Raw genomic sequence first — 27,819 nt, forward strand, 5'->3', positions numbered from 1 at the left:
ACCCGGACACCAAAGGCCGGACAGGACCCCACCCCCTTGGGGCCAGGGGAGCCGCAGCGGTGCACGGTATCCCTTCCCCCCCGGGGTGCACGGCGCCAGTGTGCCCAACACACAGCACCGTAGCCCCTCGGCGCCCCCATACATTTGCGACGGTCCCCTTTAAAACCGTTCGCACCCCGCCGCTCCCCCCCCAGCGATCCGTCCTCTCTCTTCTCCTTCTTCCAACCCCCCTCCCCCCCAATTTTTGCCCACCCTTCACCCGGGTGTGGGGGGTCCCCCTCCCCCCCTTTCCCATCCCCCCCCGTCTCTCCGAAACTTTGGTCCGTCATCTCCGCCCCTCCTCCCCTCCCTTGTCCCCTTTTCTCCTTCCCCCCCCAAAGGCCCCCCCGGGCCACCTTCGCCCGGGCCCGGGGAACCCCCCCCCTTGAGGGCCTCCGATCAACTCAAGCCGGTCCGATTGGCCGCCAGTCTCGGGACTGTCCTTGGCCTGGCCACCACTCCCCGGCAAAGGAGTCTTCTGACGGCACCCCCACCCAGTTACCCCCCCGTCCAGATTTTCTTCTCCACATGGGGGGCCGCGTCCCCCCTCCGGACGCACCCCATCCGTGCAAGGTTTTAAAAGGGCCGCCCGAACCCACGCGCCCGGCCCCCACTGACTCCCGTAGGCCCCTCTTAAACCTGTCTCCGCGGTTTCCTCTTTTCCCTTTCCCTTTTTCTTTTCTCTTTCTTTAGCAACAATATTCTCTAATACATTAAATTAAACTAAACGCGTTTTTTCAAATTAAAGGGTTTAAACCCTTTTTTTGCAAACTTCGCGTGGAGTCCTCGGGGTACGGACCACATATGGTAAAATTTCGGACCACCGGTACAACACTCATGAAACTCCCTTTGTCCTAGCTACGAGTCATCCGTCTGTCGCCCAAAAAATTACCCGTAGCGGTTCGTTTTTCCTGGGGATCTCCGCGACTTCAAAAACAGGAATCCGTGTCGTAAAAAAAAACGCCCTTGTCAAATTTCTAAATAAGCATACAATTTTAATCGCGTTTGAGCCGTCGTAAGCCTCTTTTTAACTTTTAAAAAGGGAAAGGTACGAGCCTCTTTTCGTACCCCGAAACGAAACAATATCCCTCACTTTTTTACGGGAAAATTATCGGTTTTTTCATGTTGGGGGTAGTGACAAACTCAAAATCTTTCTTGGTTTTGACAACCCGGTTTTTGGTAATTTTGCATTGCCCAAATTTTTACCCCCAAAAAGAATCAGCATTTTTTAAACCACCGACGTAAACCAAAATTGAGTGCAATGTTATCTTTTTCAAGAACTTCCCCTTTACTTCCTCATAAAAAGGAGTCGCTCTTTGCAACGTTATCGCACATTTTGCTGGGCCACCCGCTAGTTTCTTTTTTTTAATTGAAAAATGTTTGTTACCAAAAAACCCCCTTGTCGCGTACCGGGTTCGTAATTTAGCCCTCGTGGGGCGCGGCTGCAAAAAATTTGATGCAGAGCTCGGTTTTTTCCCGAGACACGATCGCTATTAGGGGTACGCGAATCTATCGATTCTCCCGGGGATACCCGCATCTGAGTTATTCCGCGGAACGAGGTGATGGTTTATTGCGAGGGACCTACTGTGACCTCGTAAAAAGATAGTTTCGTGATTGCTCTAGGCCGAAACGTCTTTGGGGGTTTGCTTAAAAAATCTTCGTACGAACTGACAAAGCTCGAAAAATACCGATTCGCGGGGGGGGAAAGTGGGGAAGTTGCGACTCCGAATTTATTCCGAAGTTTTCCCGCCTTGATTAGAGTATGCCCCCGAATCCTTGCCCAAAAGTAATTTCGAGACTCTAGGTAAGGTGGAGTAGCATAAATGCAGAGAGCTCCCTTTATCTCAAAATGGAGTCCCGACACCAAATTGGGAAAGAATAAGGGTTCAAACGGACGAAGAGTTAATTTTCGGGAGGAGGGTTATCCCTCTAAGGGTGGGGGGGGCCTTGGTTTTTTGGAATCAAATTTTGATAATGCGTCATCGCTCTAGATCTTCGGTAAACCCCGGCATTATGAGAAGTTAGTATCTTTGGGAAAAACCCGTCGGAATTGTTCAGAAAAACACGGGTAAGGTGCCAGAAAGGCGTCGAAAACCCTTTGGGTAAAAGAACGATGTCTTTAGGGTTTGGTAAGTCGGTAAAAAGAACGTATTTTTGGTATTAGCCGGAAATTCGGTAAAAGAAGATGTCGGTATATTGTCAAAAACGGGGGAAAAGAACGTATGTGGGGTAATCGTCGGAAAGTTGGCAAATAAGTGTTTCAATTTTATTTTAAAAATGCCCTTTTTGTTTAGGGATTTAGAAGCTATTTTTGAGACACAAGTTTTTTAAGAGATTGAACTTTTTGTTTTTTTCCGTGTTAAAATTTCCCGGAGGGGGCACCGATGTGGTGGTGACCCTATTTTTATACCCCGACCTTTTTTTTTTATAGTTTCCCCCGGGACGGGAAAAAGGAAAATGCTGGGTTTTTTTCTAGAAGTTCTCTTCCCCTGGTAGAAGCGTCTCTGTTTTGCTAACACCGCGTTTCCTTTAGGTTAAGGGAAATTTTCCTTCCCTTTTAGTCCTTTCTTGATCGTGTCGGCTGTATTGGAGTATGCGTGGGGCGAGGGTCGTTCACTGGATGTTTGGCGGCGGCGGCGTCGGGGTTTGGGAACTTTTATTGGATCATTTTCCACTGTAGGGTTTCGTTGTTTTATTTTTAATGTTGAAAATTTCTCGTTTTAGGATCGGCCTGATATTCCCTCCGGGGAATTTGAGAATATTCTTCGGTCGCTGTTCCGATAAAGTCTTTTTATTTTTCGAAATTATTTCCTTCCTCGCGTCGCGTCTTAGGGCATAAAATTTGAGCATCCTCTAATGATTACTAAAATAAGGGGTTGATATCGGGGGAACCTACATCAATTCCTTTTTTGGAAAAATGCTGAGAATTTTAATTCTGACTGTGTGAGCGGGGTCCCCCCAAAACACGTTTAAATTATTTGAATTCAAACGCCGTATGACAATTTAAAAAACGCTATGATTTTTCCGGGGGGGAATTTTTAAAGAAACAAACCTATTTCACACATGAATCCACTGTTTTATTCGTATAGTGTAAAAAATTCGAGACTAAACTTAAATTAAAATTTTGTTTTGATTTGAATTTAGAGTTAATTTTACTTAGAGTTAGAATTTTAGAATTAGATTTTGGTTTAAAATTTTGGCCCTAGATTAGAATTTGGAGTGCGACTATACTGTTCGGTGTCGCCAAGAATGCCGAATTCGGGACTGCTCTGAGGCCCTTCTTTTCGGCGGCTCGGGCTGCGGCGGCCTGGAAGGGGAATTCCGGATGGGGGCTCCCCCGTGGTGGGAGACCCTTAGGCGCACAAGCGCCCCCTTTATTTTCTGGCGGAGTTAAGCGCTGGCCGGCTTTGCCGCTTTTAAATAGCTTTTTGGGAAATTGGGAGTAAACGAAAAATTTATACGGCCGGACGTGACACCCCCCCCTTAAAAAAAAAATTTGGAAATTTTAATTTCCCAAAATTTTTGGGATTATTTTTTTGCGCTACGATTGGGTTTCTTAATTTAAACTGGGTTATGTAAATTTTTATTTAGTTCCCGTAATCTTCGGGGGAACACTCGTAGGTGATTTTTTTGCAACACTTTGCCACGCGTTCTTTAATAAGGGTTTTTTGTGGGGGCGGGTTAGGGGTTTTTTTTCTTCTTCTTTGGAGGGGTTTTCGGTGTAGCAGTTCCGTCCGTTTCCGTTCTCCGCCCTGATCTACCAAGGGGAAAGGAGGACTTTGGTCCTGATCCAAATGGCTCCAGTAGATTAACCCCATCCGTACACCAGTGGATGCGTACCCATGATCAGGGTGTCGATTTTAATTTTATAAACCGTACGGAACGAAATGCCAAGTTTCTCCGGCGTGGCGGATCCGAAGTTTAAATCCTTATAGCCTGGCCCCGGGGTTTTTTTCCGCTATTCGGTCGAGAGATTTCTGTTAATAAATTCGAAAGGGAAAAAGCCTGAGGAATTTCCTGTCCCTTGCTCCCCTGGCGATTGTGGGGGCAGGGAGGGTTTTTCCAGGGGGAAAACATGATATGGTCGCGAAGACCAGATCTTTCGTTCGTATAGTACCCTGGAAGGAGGAATGGGGGCTTACGTACTTCCATGAGGGTTTGGTTAGACCCCTGATAGTAGGGGGTGCCCGATTCCACGGGTTTCGGTTTAGTCAAACGGTTTTGTGTTTTTTTGGTATAATTGGTAATATTTCCTTGCAACCCCTCGTGTTCCGGGCTTTAGTAAATCTTCGTTTTTGGTAAGGGGAAAGTACTATTTTGAGAGGACGGGGGGGGTTTCGTTGTGCCCCTCCCTAGGTCTAGGCGCTTTTTACAGGTATACTTTTGAAAAGGTGTAAAATTACCTGAGTATGGCGGTATACCTGGAGACTTCATTATTCGATCCCCATTTCGTGGGGTGCTATGCTTCTAAAAAAAAGGGGCGTTGGGGGGACTGCCTTTCCAGTGCCTTTTTTGCTCCAAAAATACCCTTTGTATTTTGGGGTTCAGGGGGTTTTTCAGGTGTTTCCGACGTATATAATTTTGAATTCACATAGTAAAGTGTCAGGTTGTCGATTCTGCCCTTTGGGAACGGCTTTTGAATGTCCGTTGGGGGGCCTCGTTTCGGGATACCATTTGGGGATGTTCCGTTCCCCAAAAGGGGTTGACCGCACTTGGGTTGGGTTGCCCTTGAAAATGCAAAGGTTTTGTGTCCCGCCACGAAAAATCGTTGGCGTTTCCCTCTTGGGGGCTGGGCGAAATCGATATGCTATTCCTTCGTAGGAACATCTATGCCCAAAAGTGCAGTTGTCAATTTGGCAAAATTGTCCAAAGGTGGAGGGCGCCGGGGATAAATGCATTCGCCTGTCTTTACGGGACACGAGTCCCGGGAGGGGAAGTATCACTTCATTTTATTTACCCAAAGGGGCAGCCCAATTGTCGTTCGTGTTCGTACTGAGGCTTGCACGATCAGTCGCCCCCATGAGCCGTATGCGTCGCTGAACGGTGCCGCTGCTTTTCCGTCTGTCTTAACTGATCTGCGAGTTCATTGCTTTTTTTGTTGTTTTGGCTTACCCCAGTAAGTGCTGGAACCCTAAATATGGCCCTGTTTCTGCAATTTCGCATTTCGCCGATATTTCGGGGATTACTCTGTCTTCCGTTCTGCCCGCTGATATGAGAGGCACCCGCTAAAAATTTATCCGGTTTTTCGTTTTTGCTTTGGGTGGGCAGGGTAGCACGATTCCGGTTGGGTATTGTATATAGATTTCCCCCCTTTCTTGGGTTCAGGGGCTGTTGGTTTTACCTTTTCGTATCAAAAGGGGGAGATGTTGTGATTTTTTCAGGGCCCCGTCCTCCACATGTATCCGATTAGTCCGTGGATAGGGGGCCGGGAAGGCCATCCCAGGTAATTGCGGGGGCCCCTCATTTTAGCGGGGTTTGGTTTTTACGGCCCGTCCCCCTTTGGGGGTCCGAATAATTTCGTCTCGGAGGGGGGGTTTAAAGGGTGGGGGTTGAGGGGGGAGGGCTTTACTTGTCATATGTAGGGTTTAGTTTTATTTCTTTAGCTAATTAACGTTTTTTTTACCTAGTACTTTATTATCCTATAGGGACTTATTTTTGGTCTCCAAAATTTCTTTTTGTTGGTTCCTTAAGTAAAAAACGCTATCTTTAAATCTTAAATTTACGCGATTGATTTTCTTATCGTAGTTTTCTTCTTTATTTTTAGCATTATTTAAATTTTCGCGTGGGCTTTTGGGGGAATCGCGCAATTTTTTGAATAGTGTTTTAAAATATTGGGGTTAGCTTCTTTAGTCAGCTTCGATTGGGGGTCGCTCGGGGGACCCGCGCGATTTTCCGAAATGAGTTCGTACGGGTGTATTTTTACCCTCATGTACGCTCGATTATCAAAAACGATGCATTTTAAAATTTGACCCCCTTACTTTTTTTTATCAACAAATTGCTTAAAATTTTCCCCAGAGTACCTGGTGTTGATCGTCCCCGATCCGTTCGTTTGTGTCGTACGTTGTTTTACATTGCTTGTTTTTAAAATTTTTTCGGCATGTCCTCATGAGGTTTTTACAAAGTGGGGCCCCCGTCGGTGAGGTCGTTTTGGCGCGCCGAATGTAAAAATAGGCGTTAGTAAATGTTTCTTTTAATTGTATCGCCCCTTTTGTCGGAGTGGATCGAAAGGGGATTTTTTAGCGGTCCTTAGTTAGGATGTAATTGTTTTGTTTCGGGGGTTGGGAGGGGCCCCATTTATCCAGGGACCTTTTCGAAGGCCGATGGGGGGTGTGGGTTGGGATCAGGGTTTTGTTTGGGTTTTTTACGCGAACCATTTCTTTAATTGACACGCCCGGCGTTTTTGCGAAATTTTGGACATCAGTTTTTTTACCGCCCAAGGGGCGTTTTTAATCTTGTAAGTTTTTGGGATGCCCTTGTGTCCGCTACCGCGGAACGTTTTTGGGCGAGAATTTGCCCCCTTTTGGCCCTTTCCCCGGGGACCTTAGTCTTCGTAAAAATAATATCTTATGTCTTTCGTCTGTATTTTAATTTTAGAGGTTTTTAATACGTTTTCCAATCACATTGTCAAGTTCCTTTTTACTTCAGACGTTTGAAACCCCAAATTCTCGGAAAACGTCTAGTGCGATGTATTGCTTCTTTTATTATTCCTTTTTGGGTAACCCCGGAAACCCTCTCCTTTCCCGCGAGAGAAATTACGGTGGGGTGCCCTCGCGACTTTCCCTTGCCCTCCCCAAAAGCTGCACTCTGGTCCGGGCAGGATTTTCGCTATTTTCAATTTTTGGGCTCCCTTGTCGATCGGTTTTTCCTTTTGCGTTATGAAAAGACAAGGTTTTTTTTCGGGTCGCAAATTTGGGCCCGGGGTATTTATCACGGGGGGTTTACGCGGCCCGTGGAATAAAAGGCGTTTCTTTTTATAAAAATCTCGCACGGGAAGGAGTTGCTATCGGTTTCGTTTTCCGAGTCGCTGTCCTCCTGGAAAGGGGGGATTTGTTTCCCTGTTTTGAATTATCGGGGTGGTGAGGGACCTGTTCCCGCAAACCCGTTGTTTTGATTTGTGGGGTTTTTTTTGGGCCCCGTTTTTCTTGGCGGGAATAGGGATTCATTGGATCGGGCAATCTTTGTATTTTTTGAAGAGGGGGGATCGTTTTGACTTCGGCATGGGGCTGGGGGGGATTTTGGAAGGGGGTCTGCCTTGGCGTTTATTTTTTCCCCTTTGTATAATACCTCATACTCGTATTCAATGTTTTTAGGGCGCCATGGGGGAAACGGGAAATGGGGTTTTTTCTAAGTAGCCCACCAAGGTTTGTGACCGTGACCAAATTTAAAATTTTTACCTATTTAAGGCCTGAAAAAATTTACGCTGTAAAAATATTGAATAGTTCCTTTTCTATAGTGAATATTTGGTCGGCCTTATTTAGTAACCTGGAGGGGGTTTGGCTATAGGAGGTCTTTTCCAATCGGCCCTTGGCCGGGCACCGCCCATTGCATATCCGTTTCGTCGGTAGTTATAACGAAAGGTTTTTTTTTAAAATCCGGGTACGTAGTATCGGTTCTTTGCACCGCATCGCGGAGGGGCGTAAAAGGTGTCTCCCGTTTTTATGCCAAACAAAGGGTTCTCATCCTTTTTCAGCAGACGGAAGCGGGGGGCCCCTTCTTCGAAAATTATATAAACCCCCGGAGTATCCCGCTACCCCAGAAAAAGTTGAATTCTTCGGGTCTTTAGGGCGAGGGAAACTCTGAACCGCGGTATTTTTTGGGCGGGTTTCACTCCAGTTTCGTTTGAATGCCCGGGACGTACTTCTTTACGGGGAACTCGCCTTTTCGGGGTGGAGTCGCAGTCCTGCCTTCCTAAGTCGTTCCGCCAATTTGTGTTTATTTTTCGTGCTCTCCAGTGAGCTCGAATATATACATATCATCAAGGGACACAAAAAGTTCGGCGCCTTGAAGTCCGGGGGTACCTGGCCATGAGTCTTGGAATGTCGCGGGGGGGGTTTTTTGAGCCCAAAAAGGCATTTCCCTTAAAACGTAAAGCCCGTACGGTGGAAAACGCCGTTTATGGGGCGTGTGCTTTATCCATTTTGATTGATGGAAAACCCCATGCAAAAAATCGCTAAAGTACTTCGCGCTTCCTAGTTGATCGGGATTTCCCCAGTTTTGGGAGGGGGGACCGGTCCCCATCGTTTTTTTTTTTTAGGCCCGTAATCTTTACCACGCCGCGTTTGTTTTCCTTCGAGTCCGGTTTTTTTTTGGGAGATCCACAAGGGGAGTTTTACGGTTTTAAATGGATGGTTTAATGACATCGTTCTCGATGGTTTCTTGTACTTGTTTATTAATTTCCTCCTTGTGCATCGGCGGAAATCGGTATGTTTTTGTGACCGTAATTCGTCGGTTTCGGGGTTGTGTGTAGGACGTCTGTGGGGGTAATTTAAAACGGTGGGGGAAAAACCAAAATCGTTGTAACTTATAGGTTATTACGTGTTTAGTTCCTCCCCTTTAAATGTTCAAGCCCAGCAGTGTTTTTATTTCCGGGGCGAATTTTGTTCTTGTCGGGTCAATGCTGCGACGGTTGAGGTTTTGTCGTTATTTTTTTGAGATTGGTCCCCCGATGCCCAGGGGTTTAAAGGGACCGTTCATGTTATGTACCCGTGCGTTGGAATTTTTGGTTAAGGAGGGTGCTTTTTTTTCCCCTTTAATGGTGAAGGATCCTCAGGTTGGGACAGATTTGGGAAAATTTTTCGTCCTTGTAATCTTTCCCCTAGGTAAGTACAATGTGGGCCTTGCGCTTATGTTAACGGCTTTTTATATACTTGGGCCCTTCGATATGACCCATGGCATTTCCCAAGTAATTCTTCGTTTCAATGAATCGCGGAATATATCCTATGTGACCTCGGGATTGCTGATTGGAAGGGACGGTGGCCCGGATTCTACCGGGATTTTTTAAACCCGTTTAGGCATGTTAAAAGGAATTTGGTTTTTTCTGCCACACGATTGCAGGCTGGGAATAATCATCTTAACCCCCCGTAAAATTCGAATCCCTAGGGATTTTCCCCCTTGGGAAAAGGGAAAGCGTCTGGGGCTAAAGGGGGGGTCGACCCCTTTTTCCCAGGTTTTATACGTGTCCGAGGGTTTTTTGATTTTTCGTTGATTTCCTAAGGAAAATAAAGGGGGTTTTACATAACGAACGGGGGTTAGTTGGCCTTGTTTAAAACCGTTTGGGGTGCCGCGCCAGTATTACATGAAATCGGGTTGCGGCAAACCGCCGCGGCAAGGGGGAAGGTGGGGGGCGGGGCAAAAATGTTTTTGGAGTTAGAAAGGCATCTGGTTTTCCGGGTTGCTCCCCGTTTTTTTAGCGTATTTGGGCGATTGTTTTCCCGAATTCCCCCCCCTCGGGGCCCCCGTCCCCGGCCCGAGGGGGGAGGGGTTTCCCTGCGTGGTTTTTGTATTTTCTTTTCCGGCATCCCTATTTCGGTCCCGGATTTTTAAGTACCTACAGTATTTTTTGTTACTGGTTCGTTCGTTTAATTTTTCCGGGACCTCCCCGGTTGCGTTTCCGTTCTGTAAGTGTTTTGCGGGCTCTGTGACTGTTACTATTTTAGGTTTTGGAACGGGCTTACTTTGCCTGTTTTTTTCGACCGCGGGGAGTACCGGGGTCGGTCCTTGTTGTTAGGGATCGTTTTCCCTGTTTTTTTTTTTATGGCGCAGGGGCTAAGGCCTTTCATTCGGTTAGTTCGTTTGTATGAAGGCGCGGGGTTTCGAAACTTCTTGTCTTTTCCGATTTTTCGCGAGAATTTTTTCGGTGAAAAAGCTAAAACGGGGCGCGATAGTGTTTTTTCTCAATTTTACCTATAGGGGATGGGAGCCCTCGCAGAAAGACGTGCGTTTTGGCTCGATTTTGTTTCTGATCCACGGATAGCATTCCTTTCCTCGGCTTCCGGTCTTATGAAGACGCAAGTCTTTTTTCGCGGCAAAAATAGGGTATCTCTTTGGTTTAAGGGAAAATTTTGCTCACTCCCCCCCGATACTGGTCGATGGTTTTCGGGATCCGAGGGTCCATTCAGGGGGTCGGGAAGTTTAGTTACGTTTCGCACTCTTCGTCTTTACGGCGCAATAGCTCGCCCGCGTAACTTAGTAAAAGTAGGGGGGTTTGGTTTCCCCGGACGAGGTGGAAATTTCTTTACGCTCCAGCTCGTAAAATTGAGAGGGGGGAAAATTTCGACCGTCGAATGGCGGGAAGTTCAAGGGCTTTTCCAAAACACCCTTGAATATAATTGGTTTCCCTTTGGAATGCGGGAGACGCCCGTTCGCGAGAAAGCGCCCCCGGTGCGGGGAAAATTTCAGGTTTTCGTATTGTTCCCCCCGATGGATTTATTCCTTGGGGTAAACGTTTGATTTCTTGGAGCAAAGATCGTTAACGGGTTTTTTTGGGTACCATTGGATGGATTCAAAAATTTTCCTTTTGTTTCTTTACTCACGGTTCTGCGGATATTTCAGTCTTCTTTTTCCCAAGCCCGTTTTTTTGCGTTTGAAGTTTTTTTTTTTTTTCTGTTTTTAAACATCTCGGATTGTTCGCGTAAACCTGTTCCTTTGGGATGTAATTGAGGGGAATTCGTCTATTTCTACTTCAGTGACTTTTTTTGTACCCGTTTCCCTGTTTTTTCCATCCAAATATTAACTCGTATCCCACCGCTGCACCAAATTTTTTTTAGTCCGTGGGGGCCGGCTCGAAAATTTTTAAACAGAGCTCGGCTTTTTTCCCCGGACACGATCGCTATTAGGGACGCGAATCTTGCGATTCTCCCCCCGGTACCCGGTCTGAGGTTATTCGCGCGGGGAAATGAGGTGATCGGGTTTTTGCGAGGGCCCAACCCGTGACTCTATTAATAAGATAGCTTTTCCATTGCTCTATCGAAGTCGTTGGGGTGGCGTAAAATCTTTGAGTAAAGACCCAAAACTCGCCAAAAACCCCCCGTTCGCGTGAGGGGAATCGGGGGGTGCAGACTCCGCAATTTATTCCCATGGTGTTCCCCCTATGATTGAGATGCTTCCCAAACCTTTTCCAAAAAATTTCGAGACTTAGGTAAGGTGGAGTACATGAAATGCAAGAGCGCCTTTTCTCAAAAAGGGTGTCCCCACCAACTTTCAAGAATAAAAGGGTCAAAAAGGACAAAGATTAACTTCTGGAGGAGGATTTTTACCTAAGGGGGAGGGGCCATTTTTGTTGTTTCGTAATCGAAGATAATGCGCATTCGCTCGAGATTTGGGGAACCCGGCTTTTCGAAAGTTTTTGGCGTCGGCAAAACCGTCGGTAATTGTTCCGAAAATGGTAAGGTGCCAGTAAGGCTTGATTTAAAAACCCCTTGGTAAAGAACGATTTCGGGGATTGGTTTGGGAATTGTCGGATAAGAAGTTGTTGGTATATAGCCCGGGAATGTCGGAAAAAGAAATGTCATATTGTCGATAACGTTGGTAAAAAAAGTATGTCGGTATATCGTCGGTAAGTTGCAAATCGAAAATGTTCCAAATTTATTATTGTTTAAATGAACCCCTTTTTTGTAGGGTTTAGAAGCTATTTTTTGGACACAAGATTTTTTTAAAAATTGAATATTTGCTTTTTTCGTGTTAAAAACCGAGAGGGCACCGCTTGGTGGTCGACCCAGTTTTATACCCACCTTTTTTTATTTCCGCAGTGACATGGAAAAAGGAAAAAAGCCGGGGGATTTTTTTAGAATGTTCTCTTCCCCGTGTAGAAGCTCTCGAATTTCAACAGCGCGATTTCCTTTGGTTAACGTAATTTCCTTACCCTTTTGTAGCCTTTCTTGACGGTCGGGGTCGTACTTGGGGTAGTGCGTGCGGCGAGGTCGTTCACGGGATGTTTGGGGCGGCAGGCTCGTGGTTGGAACGTTATGGTAGCCTTCCACTTAGGAGTTGTCTTTTTTATTATTTTAATGTTTAAAATGGTTTTCGTTTCGGATCGCCTGATATTCCCTCCCAGGAATTGAGAAATTTTCGGGCGCTGATTCGCGATAAAGTTTGGTTTAGTTTTTGTAATTGTTCTTCCCTTCTGCGCGTCGCGTCTTCATTTAATTTGTGCCCCCCTCTGAAAGATTCTCAAATAAGGAGGTTTAATGCGGCGGGGCCTCACTTCAATTTCCCTTTTTTTGGCAATGCTGAGAATGTTAAATTTTGACTGTGTGGCGGTGGTCCCCCTCCAAACCAGTTTGAATTATTCGAATTCAAACGCCCTATGACAAATTTAAAAAAGCTATCGATTTTTTCACGGGAGTGGAAAATTTTGAAGAAAACTGAAAAACTAGTTCTCACACTGAAAACATTTTATTCGTTAGTATAAAAAAATTCGAGACTAAACTTAGAATTAGAATTTAGATTTAACTTGAATTTGAGTTAAATATTACTTAAGTTAAATTTAAATTAGAGTTAGGATTTAGAATTGGACCTAGGTTAAATTTTGGAGTGCGACTATAGTTCGGGTGTCCGGGAGAGAACTGCCCAAATTCGGGGTGCCCAGGTCCTTCGTTTCGGCGGCTCGGGCCTGGGCGGCCTGGAGGGGGGAACTCTCCGGGTAGGGGCTTTTCCCCGTGGTGGGAGATCCTTAGGGCCTACAAGCGCCACGCTTTGTTTCTAGGCGGAGTTAAAGCGTCATGGCCGGCTTTGGCGCGTTTTTCAAAAGCGTTTAAAGGAACTTGGAGAAAAACAAAAAAAATTTATACGGCCGGACTGACATAGAGTGATTTTATTCCCAAATCCCCAAACCCCTGCACAAATATCTTTTCCGTTGTTTTTCGAATTCCCCACGATATTTATTACCTTTGATTGTGTTCGTGGTTTCTGATACAGCAATCAAAAAAAAATTTTGCAAACTACGACAAAACGCAAAAATAATTTTCCCCTGACGCGATGGGATACAGGTAAAGAGATCGCGGGGGGGGTATTTAAAACGCACGACCCCCTCAACTGAATCGAATTTTCCCCGGGTTTATTTCGTTTAAAACTCCTCGCATTCCTCACCTACGTTATTGTGGGGTGCCCAATGGGAAAATACCTTTTAAACCCAAAACGGGTACAGAGAACAACATCCATAAGTATCTTTTCCGTACCCGGATCTCGTATCGCTTACAATTTTCCTTGCATCCCGCCAAAAAGATCGGGGGATCGAGGGGTTTTGGGGCCCCTATCAAATGATGGCGACTCAAATGATGTCGATGTAGATTTTGGCATCTGACTTTTTCATTTCTCCGCGTCAAAGTCCCCTTCCCCATTTTTCTTTAATCACCCTTTACCCCGGGCTTACAAAGACAAATGTCTTGCAAGGTGTGCTCTAACTGAATCACACTTTCTGTACGATCCGCGAAAGCAGTCTATCGGATTTACCCGAAAACATTTGGACAACCACCCCCAAAAAAAAAACCGGGTAAAACTGTAATACGTAAATGCTTTTACTTTTTTATTTTCACCGCTCGTGTTTTCATCGCTAGCGTACCATCGCGTAATCGATTTTCGACGGACGCCATGGAAAATGATGAGCGCCCCCCTCTTTCCATATAAACCTTTTCAGGCTTTACGCGATGAATATTCGCATGTCGATCTGCCCTTTGGGGAATGATACTGACTCTCTTTCGCGTAAAAAGTTTTTCAAAATACTCGCATCACGTTGAGGCGAGGTTGGCTTCCTCGAATGGACCCTTTTTCCACCTCAAAGAATATTTTTCAAAAAACCCAAACACCTCGCAAGGGATATCTACATTGTTACAACAAAAGCAATTTTTACGTGAAAATCAAACCTATTCGCGCGCGCATCTCGGAGTGCCACGCGAAAATTTTTTTCCGTTCTTTCATCTGCATAGAAGGGGTGAAAATATTGAAAAACCCCGGGGGTAACGCCCGAATAAACTATTATCGATATATTTTAAATGTGGAAAATGCTTTTTTTTGTACCTTCTGCCAGTCCAAAGCTTTAGGTAATTGAAAAACCCATCGGCATGAAATTAATTCGTAAATTTCGTATGACCTGCTTTTAATCACCATTTTTCGTCCCGTTTAAAGCCAAAGCTTAAGACGGTTTTTTTCCACGATATATTTCAAAAAAATTGCGCGTCGAAGATTTCGCGTTTGCCGAGCAAATTTTTGTTTAAAATATTTTGTGGCCGCGTTACGAAATCAAAAATTCCTGCCGGGGTTGCGGAAATATAAACGCGATACCGCCCCAGCGACATGCACCGAATTTCATCTATTCCCCACCCCTCGCAATTTGTTACAAGCAGAGCGTAGGTAGGGAAATTTTTTTACATTTTTGTGTACCTTGGATTTTTTCGTTTGCCCCGTTCAAAATCATAAAACACAATGCGACCCCGGTTTTCTACGCGTTCCGAGTCTTTTTAATCGCCCCTTCGCGTCATCGCGTTGTTTTTTTTTTCCCGCTGATGCTGTTTTTGCTCGCTATTTCCACCCGCGTGTTCGAAGGCAGGGTGGGGGGACATTATCGCCGGGGGGCCGCAAGGGGGAAGTGTAACAAAATGATTAAAGCTGAAAAAAAGACACGAAAGGCAATAACCGTGTCCTTTGGTTTTTTTTCTTTGAATCAAACGTCCGCAATCTTCGCAAAACGAATATTTCACAAACACTCCGACGTGATTTCCCATCGATGTTTTTTACCCGGTACGTCTAAGAGCATGAAAAAAAAATTCACGCTAAAATTATCGCCCAAATCGATCCGCGAATGATTGCTCACACGGGGCTCTTCGTTCCCATCGCACATTTTTGAGATTGATTCCCACTCGGGCGGTAATTTTAAATTAAGGGGTCATTCCCCCGCCCGCCTGCTGCTGCATTTAAAATTTAAAAAATTACATCGAATGTTTATTTTTTTTAAACTGTAAAATAGTTTTAGACGAGTTTTATTTCCCCGCAAAGGGTTAAAATATTTTTCCCATCAAAATAGCGAATACCCCCTCACCAAAAAATTGTCGTTATTTATTATCGCGACATTTTGCTCGCAAAATATTGCTAAAAAACTTTCGTTTTCATAAATTTCCATTTCTTCCCCCCGGGAATCGTGACACCGGCACCCTCGTAATTGAAACGAAAAATCGCGCTGTAACACGAGTTTTGTCTTCCACCGCATTCCTTTTTCGCGTGAAACCTCCCGGGGAAAATTTCCACGTTTGTTAAAAATTAAGCCGATCAAGCGCCGAGGAAAGACAAAAATTATCGGTATTAAAATTGTTAAAATCGAGCGTTTAGAAAATAACATCGGGTAAACCTGTTACGGGCCCAACCAAAAGGGGAGGGGGATTTAAAAAAATCCGAATTTTAAATTCTTGCGCTATTGTTCCCCCACTTTCGCAACGACCGATTTTCCCAATATTTTCGTAAGTCAATCTCGCAAAGGGGGAACAAATTTACCCAAGGCCGCGGGTTAAATTTGCAGAATCGAATGAAACCGACAAATCCCTGGTTCGCACGAATGCAACGCTTACTCGGGAAGTTCCAAAACGCATTTTAACCACTTAAAAGGGTTTTTTTCCTTCAGTTTTGGGCCCGAATACGGAAACTAATTCCCGTCCTTTTAAAACCCAAAAGTTCAAAGCGACGACTTTTCCCCCAACATTATTAAATATCAAAAATTTAAACCAAACGGCTTTTGTTTCGTATTTTTTCCCTCCGTTTTTTTCTTTTTCTTCTTCCTCTGCCCCACCAGCAGCCTCTAAATGTCGCCTTTGTCGGAATTTCCTACAAGGGGTTTTTGGGAATCTTTTTGGTGTTTTTACGTTCCTTCCCCCCCACTCTGTCTGTAAAAAATAAAAATTATTTAACAAAAAAAATTTTAAAAAAAATTACCTTTTACATTTGAATTTTTTTTAAAATAATTGAAAAGGGTTGTTAAAATAATAATTATGTTAAGTTCTTTTACTTTTTAATATTTTTTCCGGGGGCTTTTGTATCACCCTGCGGGGGTTTAATACCCCGGTAAAATAAATTCGGGCGCGATTGTTGGGAGAGAAAAAATTTCCTAATAAAATTTTTTTTTAATTTAAAAATGAAAAAAATTTTTAAAACGTGGAAAGATTTAAGAAAAATAAAAATTATTATTTCCCTCGGCCATCCCCCCGCTTTTTTCTTTTTTCTTTTTTTTCTTTTCTTCTACAAAAAGTGGCTTTGTTTTTTTTTCCCACTCTCTTTTCCCTTTTGTTTTCGATCTTCCGTTTGCCTATTCTTCTTTTCCAACTCTTCATCTTCTTCCTTTCCTCCTTCCTCCTCCTTCCTCCATTTCCCTCTCCAGCTCCTTTTATTTTCCGAAATCGCTTTTTTCCTCGTCATTTTTTTCCCCCCCCCTTTCCCCCTCACGCCCACGTTTTCATTCGCCGCGTCATCATTTTATAGTCATATTATTTTTATTCAATAATTAAAAAATCTTTTGTTTTTGATATATCACTGAGTTTTTTTTCTTACTTCTTTAAGCGGAGTAAATTGGCCCTTATCAAACGGACTTATTTCGCGAAACCCCGCACCTCTTTCACGTCGTTACCTTTTTTGGCTAAATCAATAACCGGATTTTTCAGCCCCGGCGTTACACGTCGTGCGCGGTTTGGGAAACGATAACATTTTTTTTAAAAAATTTCCTTTTAATAAATGTTTTCTAGCAGCGGATTAATTTATGATGTTAAAAATTACGCGAAGGTCGGGTCCGGCAAAGAATCCGCTCGTCTTTTCTTTTTAAACCCTTAATCTAAGTGTAGGAAACGTTTCTCTAGACCGCACCGGTTTTTTCTGAAACCGTGCGCAGGGCGTACAAAAGCTAAATTTTTGCGTTTAAATAATAAATAATGAGGTAGTTTTAATTATTTTATTTTAAAATAAGTGAATAAAAATAAAAATTCCTTTAATTTCTTCCCCCCGGAAAAACCGATGAAAAGGTAGGAGAAAATTTTCTTGGGCCTGCTGCGTCGTTTTCCCTTTTTACCCCCAAAAAATAGTATCGCAAATTCGTCACCTCCCCCCCGGAAATTTACTAATTCGCGAAAAACCTAAAATGTCCTAGTGGGAAAAAACCCGCTAGCAAGCGCGGGGGGATTCCCCCGCAATTTTCCCAAAAATATTGAAACATTTGTCTTTACTCGCCATTTTAATTCAATAATGCTTTTAAAATTTTTTTCCCCCTAAACTCGGGGCTAGGATAGACAAATTTCAATTACTTTTTTTTAAACTTATTTTTTGAAATTTAAGTACAAATTGGGGTCAATCGTGGTACGCAGAGACGAAATTCAAAAATGTAATGCTAACTTAACCCGAGAGCCTATTTATACACGTTTTGAAAATCAAAATGGGGAATTTTCAGGGAACTTTTCTCCCATTTTTTTATCTTTTTTTTATAACCGTGTATTTTACCCCCTGTTTTTTATATATATATATATATATGGGAAACTTACTTGATACGAAAAAAAAAATTTAAACTAGGCGATATTTACTTTAAATTTCAAAAATTTAGAAATCAAGAGGAATTTTTAGGATCTTTTTCTCGATTTTATTTTTCTTTTTTTTTTTTTTTTTATCTTTTTTTCTTATAAACCCGGGATTTTTACCCATGTTTTATATACAGGGTTTCCAAAGGGTAGCAAACCCCCAAATTCCCCGGAAAAAATAGTTTTACAGAAAATGTTTTTTCCAAAAAATTTTTAGGGTTAAAAAAAATCCACATACTGTTCTATTTAATTGACCTTGGATGGCGCGTCAAGGTCAGGTCAAGGGCAGTTGATTTTTTTAAATGGCACCCCCCCACATTTGATTGCATATTCTTTTAGCTTAATTTAAGAAATTTTCCAAAGCACTATAATAAAGTGGGTATATACATATAAATTATAAAATATATGGTAATATTTACTTTGAACGAAAATATTTAAACTAGAGCGTTTTTTTACTTAGTTACAAAAAGTTTATAAATAAATGAGGAATTTTCAAATTCTTTTTGAAACGATAGGAATTTTATATTTTCTTGTTTTTTTCTCAGATTTAAAATTTATCATTTATTTTTTTAAAAAAACCCCCTTCCACATTAATAAATTTTTCGTTTAATTTTTTTAAAAAAACCCCTCCCCCTAATTTTTTTATACACGCATGCATTTTTTCCCCATCGCTTTATTGTTTAAAAAAATTCCCCTTCCCCAAATTAAAATTATATATTTAATTGTTTAAAAAATCCCCTTTCCCCATAATTTTTATTTTTCTGCGCACTTTTCTCCCCCCACTTTTCTATTTTATCTTTCCCTTTTATAAATTTTCTTTAAAAAACTTCGCTTACTTCTTTCCTCGCCGGACTTTCAGTTTGTTTGTAAAAAAATTTTTTAGTAAAAGTTTTGATTTTTCGATTTTTCCGTGTCTTTGATTTTAAATCTTTGATTTTTTACGCGTTCAACTACCAGAACAAATTTTAAAAAAATCGGCAAAATCGTATATTTCTGTCAAAAAACTAGGGTTGAATTTACCTACACAAAGAAAATTCAATGGGGCTTTTACGGGAAAACAAAAGTTTAAATGGATTTTCGCCTGCGTTAAATTAAAATCTCACGGGGTGAGAGATTTTTTCGACTAGAATCGTGGAAAAAAAATTTTTAAAAAAGGAAACGAGTCGACTACTTAAAAGGTGAAAAATTAATTTGAGCTCATTATCTTTAAAAAAGATAATTGTAAATTTACACCCTATGGTGCTAAAGGGAAATAAAAACTATCGTGAAACGAGCAAAAAAGATTTTCTTCCCAACTGTGGAGGATACGACGAAAAAAAGGGGCCGAAGGCGAAGAAACGTAAAACTAAACATGCAGAGAAAAATTTTTAAGGTGTAAAAATATAGTTGATTGTGTGAACGCTAATTTAAAAATGTCTAAATTTTATTTAACTAAAGTCAAAAGTCTCGATATTTTAATTTAAGAAATAAAGTTAAACTTCTGTCAAAGTAGCTTAATAGGTATGTGAAACTCACGATCAAAAAGGGAACAGAAGGAAAAAAACGTAATGTAGTACCCAACTGAAGATTTTAAAATTTTTCGTGATACTTTGAGATAACTTTTTAGAAATAATTTCACTTTATTTCGAACAAAATTTTACATGCAATTATTAAAAAGAAATTTAATATTATTCGACGAAATTTTTTTGAAATGTTTTTGAATAATTTTGTTCTGTAAAAAAATTTTAAATTTAAAACATATTTGTAATTTTAAAAAACCTTTTTTTTAACAATTTTATTTTAAGATATAAGACAGGCAGTAAAGCCCAACCCCCGATGACAGTGCGTTATCCAACGAACTAAATTTTTTTTGTTAGGATTAAATATCTTTGCAAAGCACCAAAATTTTACTTGGGCACGGCCAAATTTTAAAATATGAAATAATCTCATTTTGGATTTTTAAATTTTAAAAAACCCCCTTCATCCCCCCACGGGAAAAAAAGTAAGCAAGAGAAAAATATAGTCCGAAAATCGCTGAATCGGGAACGAACCCGGACCTTTCGCTTTCCGGGGGACGTCTTCCCAAATGACTATTGACCTTTCGATTTTTACTTTTCTTGCATTGTAAAATGTTGAAAACAAAACGCGTTTTTAACCCGTGTATAAATTAAAAAGGTTTTTTCAAGGCTCTTTTAATAAAATATAAAATTTTGAGATATAAACAGGCAGTAAACCAAATCGCCGAACAGTGCGTTATTAACGAAACTAAATTTTTTCGTTAGGAAAGATTGTGCACAAGGCACCAAATATTTTACTTGGTCACGCCAAGATTTAAAATTGAAAAATCTCATATTTTAATTTAATTTTAATAACCCCTTTCACCCCCCCTACGGAAATAAGTAAAAAGATAAGAATCGAAAAGGTCTGAATAGCTCTTTGGAAAACAGTCGCCGGGAAGCGAAAAGGTTTGGGTTCGATTCCCATTCACGGATCTATATTTTTTCTTGCATTTCTTATTTTCCCTAGGGGGGTAAGGGTTTTTGAAAATTTAAAACTCAAATATAGATTATTTCATATTTTAAATCTTTTCCCTGACCAATAAATATTTGGGGCCCTTTGGGCCCCATACTTAATCCAACGAAAAAATTTTGTTTTGTTTGGGTCGCCTGTTCGGGGAGTTTGGGTCTTACTGCCCGCATTAAACCATGTTAGGAGCACTATCAAAACAATGGCCGAATATTACCCGGGGTTTAAATTTTTAAAAATTTCTAACCTGCAAGAAATTTCCCCCCTTTTAAAACTCTGTAGTATGTTTGCTTTCTAATAAAATTTTCCCCCCCTATACCCCCTTTTTGGTAATTAACTTTTTGGGTTTTTTAAAAAAAATGAAACTTTAACACCTATATAATTTTGGGTTAAAACATCTGTCCAAATGTCCATTTAGTTTGAAAAGACGCAGTTTTTTTAATATTTTTAAAAAATTTTTTTTTTTAATTTCATATTTTGAAAACCCAATATTTTTTGTGATTGTTTTTCTACTTGGTATTTTTAAAAAGGAGTAACTTTCTTTCCTTTTTGGGGGAAATTTAAATTTTTGTAAAGTAATTTTTTTTACAGTTACAGTTATTTCATTGAAAAAAAACTGTTATATTTTCAATTCCCCAAATTTTTAAAAAAAAAACTCGTTACATTACATTTTACTCAAAAAGTAAGGGGTCGTTACTTTTCAGTTACTTTTTAAAAAAATTAACATTGTTTTAAATATAAAATTTTACATTTATCCCCAAATTCCCAGTAAAGTTTTAAAAAAATTTTTAATGAAATATTGACGATTTGTTTTGCAACTTTGAAATTTTAACATAAATGTATGAACCCCCTTTTTATATAAAACCAAAAAAAAGTTATAGAAAGTTACCTAATGGTAATCGAAAAGGTCCAAGCAAATCGTCAATTATTACCTTTAAAAATTTTTTTTTAAATTTTGATGTGATTGGTCGACCCTTAATTATGTGTTATATTATTTTTTTTACACAAAATAAAATTTTGGGTAAAAGATTAAATCATATGAAGATCCCTATATGCTATACTGTTATCAAATTTAATAATTTAATAATATAAACGGCTACAAGACTTAAAGATACTTTTAATAGCGCATTTTTTCCCAAAAAATACTAATAAAGTAAACTCTTACATAGTTACTAATTCTAAAACATGTAACTAATTTACAGTTACAGTTAAAGATAGAGAAGTAAACGAAGTAGTTATAGTTACCGAAAAAAAAGTAATTGTAACTGTAACTGCTTCGGTACAAGTAACTCGTTACTTCCCACCCTGCTATCTTCATGAATCGTTAAATCCCCTTTGTTATCGTACTCATGACAAGGAAATGTTATCTTTCGCAATCATTATAGGATTAAGTTAGTACATTTCAACGCTAGTTGTGCCTCCACGACCGAAACAAAGGACATAAACACTACGATAGAAATTATATCAATAAGAAAATGAAATAAAGTAATAAAAAAATTAAATTAAATAGTACGTCCATATTTTTTTATGCACTGAAATTTGAGATTGAAAATTAAGAGTAAAAAACTAATTAAAATATATATTATTATCAAAATAAGAATCATAGGTTTTTTTTTCATTAGTTAAAAACCATTTTTACTTTTTAATTTTAATAAATTTACTCTATCATGATAACATATAGATTAATTCTTATTCCTTCATTACGTCTAAGCTCTCATAATGTCGTAGGTATTATTCATCAAAATGTATATAGTATGAAAAGAATATATGTGAAGGACGATGAAGCAAGCATCGAAACCTGGGAACGATTTGTAACTAAACATAGTGAAAATGCGAAAATAACCATTAGTGTTGAATGAGAACACTTGATATTTTCTCACTCACACTAATTCTCATTTCATGTTTCAGTTACAGATTGATTCCCCTGAAGTGGTTATATCATTGTTAACAATTAAAAATTAATATAAGTGGACAAAACGAAAGATTTAGGGATGGGCGGTACGAATATTAATATTTCGTGTTTTACAAATTAATATCAATAGAGCAAAAAAGATATATATCAGGACAGAATATTTTAAGAAAACACCTCACCGGTTCGGACTCTGCCGTCCAATGATGACAGTCCAGCACCCACCTTTTTATAAAAACAAATTAGTTGCGAAAAAATTATATTTACAAGGTCGATATTGAAATATATACTGTATCGTCGTCCATCCCTAATAAAGTTATAATATGTCGATGTCAAATATTAATCATATCTATAATCATGGCTATATTCCAAAGGGGGTGGGGTGTTGAATGTAACACTTGCTTACTTGAAAGATTGATTAATTAAGCTCCAAATATTAACTATGTTTATTTTAATAACATTTCTTTAAAAGAGAAATTAGATTAATAACCAAATTAGTATATTTTAACACTCCTTCTTTGATTTTTAAATTAATATCAGATTTTTAATCTTTGATTAACATATAAGTTCTGAAATTTATATTATTTTTATTGTTTAATTAATATTCTATTTCTATATAAATATAGGATTAAAATTTTATAACTTTTAATTCATCACTATTTTCATTATTACTGATTGCCAAACAGTTATGAACAAATTCGACCCTATCTTGTACAGAGAATAGAATGTTAATTTGAAAGAGAAGCGATCAGAATGACCGCCCCCCCCCCCCCTCGTTACTTCTAGTATTAAATCAATATTTTAGCAAAATATTTTAAAAAAATATTGATTAATCAACACATCATATGATTTTACCTTTAAAAGAATGTATACCGTGGAAAATCATCAATACGTGCTTTGGAATGAAATTTCTGACTTCCGTTGCATTGAGCAATCTAGGAACTCAAGTTGTGGAGGGACCAGAATTATCTTTCGTGCCCGACACTTCTTTCTCTTCTATATTTTTGCTTATATAAACTTTCGAAAGATTTATTTTTTGGTGCTTGATATTGGATAGACTCTAAATCACTGTTTTCTTTTCAATGGTTGCATCAAATTGGTGTATTGCCATCATTCTTAAAACTTTGTGCATAATTACAACGAGAGAAAACAGCACTTCTTTTTCTTAATATTTCCAAACAAACTTTTTTGAACTTTTCCTGTACCTTTTTTTCTAATATATTTTTTGTTGCTCTTTTGTTCCATCATTTGTTCTCCTGTTCTTTTAGCGTTATCATTTTCTTTATCACTTTCGCTTATATCCATATTGTTGACCACTATTTATTAAATATAGAAAATATAAAAACGTTTACTATGTCCTAACAATAAGAAATAGATTGACTTCTAATTGCCACAAAATTCTGTATGCTGATGTTGCAATATGGAATAATATTGAAATTAGCAATAAAGGAATTTGCTTAGATTCTAAACGCATCTATATATATAATACCAACTGAGATCTAATTTACAAAGTTAGTTGTTTAATATACAAATTTGCATTTATGCATACAAAATATGATCAGTGCTGATAGATATTAACGAAGAATAATTTGTAAATATATAAATATAAAGATTTTTGGCATTGTAAAATAAGTAATATAAAAAGAGAGAAAAAGTGTTATTTAAATTAGCGTGCTAATATAGTAGTTTAAAAATATAAAATGGACATTAACCTTTGATTATCACATGTTTTATGTATTCCTCCACATCCCCTTTGCTATTTACCCCAAAGTTTGGCACTTGGGCATTTCTCGTGATGTAGCTCTTCGTTTGTCGATATTTTTGGTGTAACAAATGTGCCCACACTTCGTTGCGTCATTGCATCCACGCTGCGATTTCGTCTGATTGCAGTCCATAATAATAGTGTAATTCATTATTTAACTTGTCCGTGAGCTTTTCCATGTCCACGTCCTTTGACTTTTTATTGGTTTTTTTAACTTTCCGCAATCTTATTGAGCCCATCCTTTTCGCACTTGGTTGACGCATTCTTTTTTTGTAACTTCTTCTCTGTTGTATAAAGCTTTAAATGTCTTGTGTCTCCATCTCCAATGTAGTTTCGGTATATTTTAGCGGTCGTGTAAGTTTCAGCTCTGGCAATGTTTCCAGCATTCCCCTTGCCTTCCATACCTCCGGCACTTCCCTTGTGGTGGCTTACAATCATCCTCGTGCTCGCTGAACCTGTGTCAAAATTCGATGTGTCAAATCGGTTTTCTGTCATTTGATTTTTATTGTGATGCATACTTTACAAAAGGATGACTTTATCACGTAGCTAGTACTTTACCAGTAAATGTCAATTAGTGAAACAATACCAAACAGAGAAGAATCCTCGTCTCCTCCACGATCCATCTCCTGAGACTGTCAATTTTTTCTCCTCGTTTCCATGGCAAAGCATTCTTTTCTTTTCCTCTCAACCTGCTTCTGATAACGCAATTAGACACAGAACTTACAGCACGAATATATTGTCGGAGACGGCAAGCGTAAACAATATTATGTGTTTATTTTTTTCCCCCAATATCCAGGCCATCCAAGAAAGTATTACATACCATCTAGTTCCACCCCAAAGTCTCATGAACAATACCAACCGCGATTTAATTTCGTAGGATTTGTTAGTATTTTTTTCACATGTGAAAAAATAAACTTCCTCGTCACCTTGCACAAAACAGAAAGTTTAAATTCCCAAGCCATGTCGTCCTTTTTGTTCCAAATTGACATCTCCGTACAACTTTTTGCATTTTAAAATATGGAAAGAGCATAAAAACTAACGTAAAATGTCCACTACGTATATCCGTTATATCACACGATAACCGGTGTTTTCCTAATCATCCGAACCCGGCTAATTTTCCTCTTCGGCTGACAGTGCTTGGTAAATTCTTCTTATTTTCGTTTGTATATTGAATCCCAGGAATTTTCTCTTTGGCCCTTTTTTACCAGGACAAAGCGAACTGTATTTATTGCTTTTTTGGTCTCAGCATTTAAAAAACACATGCAATCCAACCGCGAAAACGGGAGACCAAAACGCACACGTGTTTCTTTCTCGTAGGTTATAAAACTGATTTCCTCAGTGGGTAAATCAGTGTTGTTAGACGTGGCTATGTTTTTTCGCGCATGCGCATTGAATGTAGTATTAATGAAGTGTCACTGTCGCATGAAATGGGGTCCTGATTTCCCCCTCTGTTTAATTTTTCTTTAAATTATGAAGAATTTTTTTAAAATAATTTAATGATCGTATAATTTTTATTATTACTATAATCAATTAATTAAAAGATTTTAAATATAAAACTACACTAAACAATAATGAATTTAACAATATACATATACGTGTACCTATGTTATAACATACGTAAATTACGAGTTTTTAGTTTTTTATTTATACAATTAATAATTGGAATTATTGATTAATTTTAATATATACATAAATTTAATTAATACACTTTTATATTACATTATTGTAATAATTTATTATTTTTACGGACGTTCAAGTTTATCTGTTTCCTGCGATCCGCAAAACTCTCTTCCGTGGTCCAGTCTGGTCCATATTTCGCGCGCAAACATCATACGTTACTGTAAGTCGTCATGTTTAACGCCCTTTAATACTCGCATAGGCGAAAAAACCCTAGCCGGCTAACAACACTGATTGTAATTCCTGATAAGACAGTATAAAGAGGTTCCATCTAACGTCAAAAATAACAAAACCTTGAGTGAATCAAAAACCGACAGAAAGGTTCGATAAATGTATCGAGGAATGGGTCGGCGCTACGTACCTTTGCCGCGCGACGGCTCGCTACTTGCTTTGACGTGGTCGCTGCTCGGGGAGGCTCAAACTTTTTGAACCGTTACGACGAATTTCGATTTGCCCTTTTTAACAAAGATATTCTAAACAGTCATTAGCTATCGAATTCAACAAAAAAAAATTTTGGAACCAAAGTTGACCCCACTGACGGAGAGAATGTCCCTATGTGATTATAATTGTATGCCAATTAAACGATTTCGCAGATATTGTTTCATCAAGAAAATTACTAATAATCTATTGTTATCAAATAAAGATTTGTTGATGTAAACAAATATATAAAAAATAAAAAAAAGGTGGTAATTTAATTACCAAATTACTATTAGTTGAACAATTAAATAGACATGACCTTTGGATTTGATTAGCACATTATGGCGTAACACTGTCTTTGTGTATGATTCAATCCACCACTTAGAATTGTTATGGGTTACAATTGTTTTTGGAAGAGACATCATTATCCTCATAAAAGACTGAAATGAATATCTAATATTTAACAAAAAATCCCATAATTACTTATAATCATAAATATCTTGATTGATAGCAATGCTGCAAATATTATATTTATAAATGGAAATAACAATTATGAGTGCGGTTTTTAATTCATCGATAGATCCATCTGCATAATGGCAGAAGACAGATTGCTGTATGGTGTTGTACTTGGGTATCAATGCGATGGACCCATCAATGATTAAAAAACTCGCTCTTTGCTTTTTAAGTAATTACAAGCATTATTGCATTTGGAACTGCCAGATTTTCAAACATAAGGTTAGAATATAAGTAAACAATACTTACCTTAGTATCGATGTTTACAAGAGTATACGAATATCTATTCTATCGAATACTCTATATCCTTTAAAAATAATGTTTACAAGAAGTGGTATTATATGAAATATAAATATAAATTAAACCAATTGTCGCTCGTATATTGAAAACAAAGTGATAATATAAGGCCACTTATCGAGCTGAATATTCGAGATGTTCAGTCACTACCATTAGTACATGTATAAATTATAAAAACTACAGTCATTATATTAAAACTAACGCAATTACAATCATTCTATAAACTTTCGACCGCACGCGTCTTCTTCAGTATAATTCTTGAAATATAATTCATACAACTTCACATAATATCGGAATTTAATTATAATTATTCAGAATCGAAGAGTCTTTTGAGCAATTAACGCGTGTTCTAAGTCGTCTGTCCAACAATGTTCGCGCTCGTATGATCTCTGATTTTTTCTCAGATCTCGGATAGTTTCATCGTTAATATCGAGAAATTAAACTCCTTTGCCGTAGGCGCCTGCGATAATAACAAATTAACGATTACGTATGTCTAAATTAAATATAATATCCCCTACACACACTTGGTATATGCTTACCTATCATCGTCCTTCTTGACATTTTGCTCCTTATTAACAGTGTTTAAGGATGCCATAACAAACCAACAATACAGAAAGACAGCTCCTTTTTAAACTCTCACTTGAGCGGAGAGCTGCGTGTTTATATATGATCTAATATCTATTTTTGACCTTAATGTCCTAGTTGTCCTATAATTATTTATTGTTCGCTATATATCCAAAATATCCAAACGACTCGCTAGTAACTCAGTATCTTGTTTAAATTTAGTCCATTTTTTGTCCTTGATATTACATCTCAGAAATGAGTCTTTTATAATACTTATTTTCCTTTGTCCATATCTTAACATTGGTCCTAATTAAAAGATGATGTCATTTCTCTTATGTTTTTCAGAATTACTGGAATGTTTCGTTGATCCAACCTAATATTTTTTATGTTCTTTTATTCGCGTCTTGCCCTTACTTTTTGTTTTTCTAGGGGCCGCCCTATAATCCCCCTTTAGATATGAGTTTTCTATCCGGATTAATTTTTTTTTGAAAAATCAATCAAAGGGGTAACCTTCTTTGAGTTTTAAAAATTTAACTCAAATTTTTATTAAAAAATAGTGGATGTGATAAATGACACTGTCACAAGGTTAAATTTTTCCA

This window comes from Nylanderia fulva, unplaced genomic scaffold (genome assembly GCF_048542155.1).
Source record: "Nylanderia fulva isolate GAGA-0341 unplaced genomic scaffold, ASM4854215v1 Scaffold451, whole genome shotgun sequence".
NCBI lineage: Eukaryota > Metazoa > Arthropoda > Insecta > Hymenoptera > Formicidae > Nylanderia > Nylanderia fulva.